Genomic DNA, 10,194 nt, shown 5'->3' on the forward strand with positions numbered 1-10,194 from the left:
AAAATTTTAAAAAATATAGTTTATTTTGATTGTGTGTTTATTACATGACTTCATATACTTGTCAAATTCATCCAATTATACACTTAAAAATATGTGTTTCACTACATAATTGTACCCCCCAAAATTATCATTGTGCTAATATCTGTGGTTTTTTAAAACAATAGGTATTAGTTCATCCTAAGTAGGTTATTAGGAAGTGCATTTTTTTCTGTCATTATAAAGCTGCTGTAATATTTAAGACAGCTGCAATATATATATAAATATATATATATATAGTGTTTGTCATAGACCATGTTTGCTTGCCCAGAGAAATAGAAAAAGACAGTGAGAAGGAAAGTAAGAAATGACCCTCCATGGAGGATGACCACACTGAAATCTCTTTTACTCCATTCTCCTCCTGGGATTTTGGGCATGCATGCACACATGTCCAGTGTGATTTTCAAGCTGCTGGGTCTAGGACTCAAAACACAGTCAGCTACGTGGGAGTCCAGTGACTTAACCACCACACGACCTGCTGGCCCCATGGTAATGCATTCTTAATGCATCTATATTATCAGTTTAGAATCCTTTAACTCTATTCCTGATATGACTTATTTTCAGGTTTTTCCAACAATCCGTATATTTTCCTTTAAGTAGTCATTAGTAAATAAATATTAATAAATAAGAGCTGAAATAGGTTTTAGATATGAAAAAGTCATTGTAGAGAATTGAAGAATTATTATCTCTATTATGCACAATATAATATTTGTATTTTAACATAAGAGGATTATTTTAATTTTGACAAATTTACGGTACCTATCAGTGGGCAAGTGAACTCACTAGAGAGAGAGAAAGAAAACACTCACCTCACTGGAGCAGGGTTGCACCATTATCCTTTTTCCTCTATTTCTTCATCCCAACAGAATCTTGGGTACACATGCACACACCTTGGCGTGTTTTTTCATGCTGCTGGGGTTGGGACTTAAACCTCAATTGGTCATGTGAAATCCAGCTTTTCATCCACCACACTAAATCACTATGCTATGAGGCCTGCCCTCTCTGATAATTTTAAATTTTTAATCTTGACATAAACGACTACTTTGACATAGCGGCTATGAAATAGTATTTCAGGACCTGCAGTTGGCATAATGACTATGTTGTTGGACTCCCATGGACTCGACCATGGTTCGAGTCCCATATCGGGTGGCTTAAACTCACTCCAGGCACATGTGCATGCGTGCCCAAGATCCCAATGGGAGAATGGAGGAGAAAGGATTGCCACGTGGCCATCATTGCTGAAGGGTGATTTCTCACTTTCTGTCTCTCTGTCTTTCTGGCAAGCACACGTACCCTATAGCAAAAACCACTAAAAATTTTCTCCATGTAGAAATTTGCTAACATAATAAGACATTTCACATGCCTTTTGTACTGTCCTTTGACCATGTGCATGTCTCATTATTGAGTTCACCACATTATTACGACTGATTCAGAAAAAAACTTATATATTGGATATATGTATATCTCTAGCATATTTAACATTTTAAAAGTCTCTGATCAAAAATATTTTTATTGATATTACAATTTGTGCATATTTACCTATAAGTTATGATAATAAAATTCAGATAAAGCATGTTTTATATAAATTTTTACTTAAAAGAATTACCCAATCACAGTTATCTATCAAGACATCATTTAAAGACATATTATTAACAGAATGCTCTAGAAAGAATATTTTTAAGAAAACTTAAAAGATTTACTACTGAGTGAAGCAAGCCAGGCTATGAAAGAGAGATATTGTATGTCTCCCCTTAATGTATAGCAAATGTCTGCACTCTATGGTGGAAACTTAAAGATTAGATAATATAGAAGCAGGGAAAATGGTTGTGGGTACTAGAGACAATGTGGGAGAAGGATGAGAGGTGGAGGAGGGTGAGAAGAAGGAAATCAAGGAGAAAAACAGAGAGATAAAGACATTTAAGGGACACAGAAATGGAGACTGTTGATAATGCGTATGATATTTTTAACTGGATGGCGTGCAGTGTATTCATGCTGCAAGAATTCGTCTTGCAAGCAGTGGTGATATATAGTAATTGAAAAAATAAATTAAAAATAAATAAACAATACAAACACAAAAAAAATTTAAAATGAAATAATTCTAAACAACATTACAAGTTCTTTTTTTTTAAAAAAAAAATTTTTGCTATAGGGCACATGGGTTCACTGGAGAGACAGAGAAGCAGAAAGCAAGAAATCACCCCCCAAGAAGTTTGGCCATGCTTCAATCCTTTCTCCATTCTCCTTTCAGGATTTTGAACACACATGCACATGCACCCAGCCATGAGTTTCAAGCTTCTGGGTCTGGGATTTGAACCACAGTTCACCATGTGGGAATCCAGTGTTTAACTATTATGCCATTTGCTGGTCCCTCTTTATTTTCTGAGAAATTTTTACTATAGGATGTATGCACTCACCTATGGGTACAAGACTCCCACCTTGATCAACCAAATGCTGGCTCCAGCATTGCAAGTTCTTAATCATTACAATTTAATGTGTATGTTGTCCTTGAGTATATTCAACAGTTTAAAACAGAAAAGATTTCCAAGACAATAGATATACTATGTGAAATGATTTGACTATATATAATATACATACATACATATATATATATAAATTTTAAAAAAATTATAAAGCCTATTCAAAGCATTTGGAACCCCTGGCTTTCCAAGATCATAGAGTATAATAAGATTTCTGTTATCTGTTTTTTTCCTTGGCTTTCTTGATTCTGTTAGAAAATATGAAAAATAAAGTAGAAAAAATAAAAGGAGGGCAAAAATGAATAGAGAAAAGGTAACAAAAGATAAATGAGAAGAGCTTAATACCTATCTACAGAAATACTTTTTTTTTAAGAGAGATTTTTGGTACAGGGTGAGTATGCTTGCCAGAGAGACAGAGAGAGACAAAGAGACAGAAAGCAAGAAGTCAACCCCCCAGAGGTATGGCCACATTTTAATCCCTTCTTCATTCTCCTCTTGGGATTTTTGGTACACATGCACATGTGCATGGTGTAAGTTTTAAGCCACTGAGTCCAGGACTTGAACTGTGGTCAACGAAGTGGGAGTCCAGTGATATAACCATTACACCATCTGCTGGTCCCCATGTTCATTTTTTAATATAAATAAAACTTTATTTACTTCATTCAGAAAACATTGACAAAATAAATTTCAGTTGCAATTTCACATGTACTGAGGATAAAAGTGATATTATTAACAATGACTTAGAAATGAATAAAAACTACAATTTTGCAAAAGATTATAAACATTTTGCACACTAGTCAGATCTTTCTTTTCAGCAAAGATCTCCTTTGATGACAAATAAATTAACAAATGCATATTGTTGTGAACTGTTTCAGACAGTACAAAAAATGGTTTTGATTTTTTTTCTCTTGTAAACAAAAGTTTATCATTTGTACTTTTTTTGGGGTCTCATATCCACCATTCACCACCCACTCTTGACCAACTACTATCCCCCCTTATCTTCCAAACTATTCTCCAACTGAAACACCCATTTGACTTAGTGGCACATGTTATTCACTCCTGGAAAACAAATAAACAAAACCTATAATAATTCTTAACATATACCAATTTTTTTTTTAATCGAATCAGTTACAATTACTCTTTGTCTGCTAAAAAAAATCATACAACATCTGGGCCAGCAGATGGTGTGGTGGTTAAAGGTGTTATACTCCCACATGGTTGACCATGATTTAAGTCCTGGACCAGGTGACATGTTTTCTCACTTTCTTTTTCTCTCTCTTTCTCTCTCTCTATCCCTCTCTGGTCAAATTAAAATGAATGAATGAATATGGAACCAGCAGTTGGCATAATGTCTGTGTCGCTGGACTCCCATGTAGTCGACCGCAGTTCGTGTCCTGGACCTGGTGGCTTAAACTCACGCCGGGCGCGTATGCGTCCGTGCCCAAGATCCCAAGGAGAATGGAGGAGAAGGGACTGCAGCGTGGCCATCCCCCCTGGGGGGTGATTTCTCACTTTCTGTCTCTCTGTCTCTCTCTGTCTGTCTGGCAAGCACATGCGCCCTATAGCAAAAATTTCAAAACAAAAAGAATAAATGAACAAATAAATAAATAAATACAAAGTTAAATAAAATAACTCTTAAAAAATTCATACAGCTGAATGGTTACAATCTGATTCACTGTCATTATTCCATTAATTTTATGAGTTTGTATTAATTTGTCTGTCTATTCTTAATTCTCTAAAATAAAAACAGACCTTGCCATTTCAGTTTCTGAAATACTTGATGCTTCTATATTGTGTTAATGATAAAAATCGATATTTTGTTTTTATTACAAATATCCCTTGAGATTTAGTTTCTGACTCTTCAGTCCACCTTCCAAATGCAAGTTATCATTTGATTTAACTTAGTGTTTAATCTTATTCTTTTCTTTTTCTGGATCAATGCCCATACATGAACTCTCACTCACATTTCTTTACCTGACTAGCTCCTACTCATTCAAGTATCAATTCTAATTAACTCCTCAGGGAAGCATTCTCTAAGAGCCCCTGGCTGACTTGAATACCTTCATAATTCTTCCCTAGTCCTTGGTGCCTTCATTTACATAACACTTATCAAAATATATGGTAATTTTGTATATAATTGCAGTCTATGACAATAGACTCTAAAATTCTTGAGAAAGAGATCCTGGATTTTTTTTTCTGAATTCTCAGGATCAGTCCTCATACAAAGCATTCAGGAAATTAATGAAAATACCTATTATAAACAAACTATGCATGTATTTAAAAACTTTTGAACCACAATAAATTCATACTTGAATTCCATCTGCCATGAACTTTTTAAGGTCCCTCGTACTATATTGTAAATTTATTGCAGTGCCCTGTAAGGTTTTTCTTAGTTAATTGAGAAATGATAGAATGGGTAAAGAATTAAGTAAATAGAATTTTGCAATAAAAAAGTCAGTTGAACAGTATAAATATGATCATCACTCTGCTGAAGACTTACCAAGTCAATTTTAAGTAACGAGAAAGACTGACACTGTTCAATCTGGCATTTAGAGCTGATATTATTATCTGGGGTTTTGCCAATTTAATATTGGCAATCAAGATCCTTAAGGAGTAAAACTTTTGACAGACTCGTGGTGCTAGAGTGTCATGACTGAAAATCAGAGAGAAAGAAGAGATTCATGGAAATAATTGAAAATCAAAGATATTTCAGATTTCATAAAAATTATAGTTCAAGATCAATTCATTTTAATCTGTACAACTAAAATAAGTTGATTCTAATTGAAACATGTTTGTGTCTAACAGACTCAAAGATAGATCCACTACAGGGAACCAGCAGTTAGCGTAATGGCTATGTCGCTGGACTCCCACGTAGTCGACCGCGGTTCACGTCCCGGACCCGGTGGATTAAAACTCACACCAGGCGCGTGTGCGTGTGTGCCCAAGATCCCGGGAGGAGAATGGAGGAGAAGGGATTGCGGCGTGACCATCCCCCCTGAGGGGTGATTTCTCGCTTTCTGTCTCTATGTGTCTCTCTGTCTGTCTGGCGAGTGCACGCGCCCTATAGTAAAAAAAAACCTTTCAAAAAAAAAAAAAAAAGATAGATCCACTATGGAGAGACATGCTATCATATACCTTAAAATATCTCTATGAAAATTTTACTGTACAAGATTTATTACCCTGGGCCAGCCAGACACATGATGATTAAGGCAGCTGGATCTTACATGGCTAAATATGTGGTTCGAGTCTAGATCTTGCACCCTGAAAAACATGCTGGGCAGGTGTAAATGCGCAAAATTCCCAGAGGGAGAAATGAAAGAGCAGGGACTGAGATATAAACATACCCGATAGAAGATGGTTTCTCATTTTCTCTCTATCTCTTTCTGGTGAGCACACATGTCCTGTAGAAAAAGAAAAAATTTAAATGAAAATTTTGTTGTACAATAAAACCTCAGAAAAAGTAAACATGACATGAAGAGTAACAGCAGAAATTTCATAAAATACAAACCAATTCATGGGGCATCTTCAGATTTTAGAATTAGCAAAAATGCATTGATTTTTGAAAAATGTTTAAAGTATTAAAAAAGGAAAAAGAAGAAAAAATAGAATTGGAGTCTATAGAAATTAAATAGAGGGGTTAGTGGGTAATGTGGTGAAGGTGCTTAATTTCCACAGGCCTAATCATGGTTGGAGACCTGGACTAAGTGACTTGTAAATCACACTGGGCATGTGCACACACATGCCCAAAAACCTGAGAGAAGATTAGAAGAAAAGGGATTGTGGTATGGTAATGTCTCCTCGGGGGGTGATTTTTCACTTTTCCTATCTCCATCTCTGTCTCCACTAAGTGCTTGTGCCCTATGGCCAAATTAAAAAAAAAAAAAAAAGATTAAATTAAATTAAAAATAAAATAATAGCATAAAAACAAAAAGAATTAATAAATAATTTTGGAATAGATAGTTTACAATAAAAAATTTACACTCTCTGAAAAATAAGATGCTGAAAAATGCATAAAATATCAGGTAGCAGGAAGAGCACATAAAATTTGAGTTCCAAAAAAGAGGAACAAATGGAGCAGTAACAATTGAGAGAGATGTAATAAATGAATCTATTTCAAAAATAATGAGATATTTTCCTTAAGGAAAAAACAACTAGATTGATAGTCGCCTTATTAGCAGTAATACTAGAAGCCAGATGACAATGTTTAAATAAAAGAACTGCAATTTTAGAAATTAACATAACACCAAATATTCCTCAGGAACAAAGTTAATATTAATTTTTTTTTTTTCTCATGCTGGCTCATTGATCTGGTGGTTGGGTCACCTGAATCTCAAATGGTCAACCACACTGTTCAAGTCTCAGTCCCAACTGTTTAAAAAACTCTCCTGGTGTATGTGGCTGCATGCCCAAAATCTTGAAAAGAGGGAAAGATGAATGACCAGGAATTGCTGCATGATCATTCTTCATGGGAGGTGTTTTCTTCTCTCCCTTTCTCTCTGTTTCTCTGGTAAACATACACTCCCTCCAGCAGAAAAATAAAACAAAACAAAATAGAATTTCTTAATAAAATATAACTAAGTTGTCAAGAGTAGATCTGAAATAATAATAATGAGAAAGATTATTAGGTGACTGGAATAATCTCATATGCCATAGGGCGGGCACCACCACGCCCTGGAATAATCCCATATGGAAGTATAGGAGTAAAGTAAAAAGAAAATTGAATAGAAATAATTAATTCTCAAAAAAATAAAATAACAATTGGAACTAAGAAGAAGAAGAAGAAAAAGCCTGAATGTTATAAAATTGGTAAACAAAATAAATTAAAAACTAAATTCTTCCATACAATTAAATCCCATGCCTAGATAGTTTTTCGGTTGAATACTATTAAATATTCCAGAAAATATTATTTCAAGTGTACTTCAAATAGTGGCAGAAAATAACAGAATATTAATGCTTTCTATGTATTTAACCAGTCTGGGCTTTGAAACTAAAACTCCAGAAGGCCATTATAAGGGATGAAAACTATATCTCAAATCAATAATATCACTAAGTCAAAGTTATAAAGCACTACTTAGAGATTTTAAAATCTAAATAAATCGGGAAATATACTATGTTCATTGGCTGAAACAAATCTGTAAAAATAAATTCCCATTTATATTTGGATAGATTTTGTAATCTCCTTAAAAACTAACAAGTTGATAACAACACATGTATGAAAACAAAAATGGCTAAGACTAGACAAAATAACCTCAAATAAAACTAAGAGGAAGAATATACTGGATACGAAAGATAAAGACACAATAGTTATGACAGTGTGATATTGACTCAATGATAGACGACAAAACAATTAATTCAAATAAAGAATACAGAAACACATCCTAACATATATGCATAGTATGATGCAATGTATGATATAGTAAAGCAGTAGGAGGGGCATTGTTTTTTCAATAAATTGTGCTAATTTAATTAACACCACAAATAATCATAAAACTTCCATACAAAAAAAATTTCCAACAGTACTGTAGATTATAATGTAAAGTTTTAAACAAGAAATATACAAGCAGATATAAAATATTTCATGATTTTAGAGGGAGTTCTCAGACAGTACATAAATACTAAATCATTGATAGACCCTTTTCTACTAAATTAAGAACTATGTTCATAAATTATAAAATATAAATAACTAAGAAGACTCATAACAACTTAAAGAAAACAAAAAGAGATTTAAAAATCCCCACATGGACCAGTCAAGGCAATATAAGCAGTAGAGACTGCTGTGTCGTTGAAGGCAATATAGGAATACTTCAGGTTCACATCCTAGAACACCAGACACACCTGTCGGTGCATTCATTATCTTGGATGGCTAAGAGACTTGAGGATTGAACTGTGAAGAACTTGTCAAGGGTGCTCCTCTCCTTTCAAGAAATAAATAAGCTATAAAGAAGTTTCCCAGGCACCAGCAGTTAGCGTAATGGCTATGTCGCTGGACTCCCATGTAGTCGACTGCGGTTCGCGTCCTGGACCCGGTGGCTTAAACTCACTCCGGGCGGGAGCTTGTGCATGTGTGCCCAAGATCCCGAGAGGAGAATGGAAGAGAAGGGATTGCGGTGTGGCCATCCCCCCCTGGGGAGTGATTTCTCGCTTTCTATCTCTCTGTCTGTCTCTGTCTGTCTGGCGAGCGCACGCGCCCTATAGCAAAAACCTCTCCAAAAAAAGAAAAAAAAAAAGAAAGAAAGAAGTTTCCCATAATATGCAAAACACTAAAGAATACCAACTAAATAAGGAAATTGGCACAAGACTGTAAGAGATAATTCAACCAAAATAATTTCTGAATGATCACTAAATCAATTAAAACATCTTCAATTTTCTAAATTTTCAGCTAACTGCAAATTAAAATCACAGTGACATATAAATATAAACCTGCCCAAATCAGAAAAGTTATTAAAGACACTCAGGACCAGCAGTTGGCATAATGGTCATGTTGCTGGACTCCCACTAGTCAACCGCGGTTCGAGACCCAGACCCGGCAGCTTAAAACTCATGCCAGGCATGTGTGCACGTGTGCTCAGAATCCCAAGAGAGAATGAAGGAGAAGGAATTGTGGTGTGGCCATCACCTCTGAGGGGTGATTTCTCACTTTCTGTCTTCTGTCTCTATCTGTCTTTCTGGCAAACACACATGCCCTATACCAAAAATCTCTCTTAAAAAAAAAGAAAAAAAAAGAAAAGACACTTATTGCCACAGAATCAGGTGAACATGAAGCCATAGGAGCACTCATACACAGTGTTGAAAAGGTAAATTCAAGCAACCACAATTTCATTGTGTGATAAGATGAAGAATAATTAACAAAAAAAAAGAAAAAATAATTGATGTCTTTCTCTTCCTTGCAGTTATTTAAATATATCCACAATAACTAATTCTATAATAAACCAATAATATAGTGAAGGTAACGAATTCTCAGCTGATTGACTAATACTCCAATTAAAGAACTGCTCTGGATAAAGAAAATTAAACATATAAACTCCAATGCAACTGTTTCTTGACTTGACTTGCCATAAGTATTACATCCCAATCAACTCAGAAATTAAAATATCTTAAGTCAAGGGCCAGTAGATGGCATGAGGGTTAAGGCGCTGGACTCCCACGTGGCCAGCCATGCTTCCAGACCCAGAAATGGAGGCTTGAAAATCACACTGAACTTGTGTGTGTGCATGTGCGTGTGTGCATATGTATAGCCCAAAATCCTGAGAAGAGTTTGGAGTAGAGGGGATTGTGGCATGGTCATCCCCCTTCAGGGATAGGTTCTTACTTTCTCTCTCATTACCTCTCTGGCTCTCTATAGAGAGCAAATGTGCCCTATGGGGAGAGGGGGGTAGAAACTAAAAAAAAAGTCAAAAAATACATTAAATACCATGATAAAGTCATCATAATGTCAAAAAATGTAAGTAGAATCATGATAAATCAGAAACCGTCTGTATGTCTTATTTGGAAAAAAACACATACAACACATAAGACTAAAAAGAGTTTGAATAAGTCAAGCAAATGGATATATTATGGAAGCACAAAAAGTACATGAAATTAAATTAATATTTAATCAAGAAAACATAAAGTTAAATGCCTTAAGATAATAGATATATTTCAATCTTTAAAAATTAATATGCTACATAAATACATTTTCCCT

This window comes from Tupaia chinensis, unplaced genomic scaffold (assembly GCF_000334495.1).
Source record: "Tupaia chinensis unplaced genomic scaffold, TupChi_1.0 Scaffold000452_1, whole genome shotgun sequence".
Classification (NCBI taxonomy): domain Eukaryota; kingdom Metazoa; phylum Chordata; class Mammalia; order Scandentia; family Tupaiidae; genus Tupaia; species Tupaia belangeri.